The sequence below is a fragment of the Chrysochloris asiatica genome, unplaced genomic scaffold (assembly GCF_000296735.1).
Source record: "Chrysochloris asiatica unplaced genomic scaffold, ChrAsi1.0 scaffold00244, whole genome shotgun sequence".
In the NCBI taxonomy this organism is placed as follows: Eukaryota; Metazoa; Chordata; class Mammalia; order Afrosoricida; family Chrysochloridae; genus Chrysochloris; species Chrysochloris asiatica.
This window is the reverse complement of record NW_006408762.1, coordinates 3,218,368-3,219,050: the sequence shown is the minus strand read 5'-3', so window position 1 is coordinate 3,219,050 and position 683 is coordinate 3,218,368. Positions and strand designations below refer to the sequence as shown.

The 683-nt window shown below is 40.0% G+C and overlaps 1 pseudogene; it reads right to left on the bottom strand.

Moving 5' to 3' along the window:
• Window positions 1–245: 245 nt before the first annotated feature.
• Window positions 246–599, bottom strand: LOC102841931 (annotated as a pseudogene).
• Window positions 600–683: the final 84 nt, after the last annotated feature.

Genomic DNA, 683 nt, shown 5'->3' with positions numbered 1-683 from the left:
AATTTCAATTTCTTCACATATATCATTATGCTGTTTAATGGTCCAAGTTCTGAGGATTTTCATTTTCTTTAAGTTCTGATGGAGTGCATATTGAAGTCTTTTACTTTCAGTAGTAAGTGTTTCAAGTCATATTTATTCACTTTTTGCTTTTTCAAGTAGAAAAAAAAAAAAAAAAAACACAGGGACTTTATTTTTCCTAGCACAGGGCAGATCTTAATGGGCTGCTGGGAGGCGGATCTGGGCCCCTACTTGCTGGCAATGAATGGGTTCCAAAGGACCACGATGACAGAGTCCCCAGGCAGGAATATCTTGGAGATCTAGTAGTAGTCCTTGTGGATGGGCTTAGATGTCTTCTTGCCCTTGCCACTATTGGGGACTTTATTTCACATCTCTTTCATTTCTTTAGCACAATGTTGCAATGTCTGTCAAAAGCTTTCATGTGGCCAAGCTGCTTCTTGTTATAGTGACAGATGATGAGCACTTGGGTGTTGTTCATGACCAACTGTGTGAGCAATGAGAAGACCCCCCACATTAAACTTCTCTTACTCCCGCTTTTGCAGTTCCTATTGGGTCATCTCACTCTTAGGATTGTTCAAAAGGTTTATGGTGCTGGCAATGTTCTCAGGTCACCCTCATTTCTTCCACTTTGTTTCTACCCCTCTCATATTCACTTTTAAAATTTT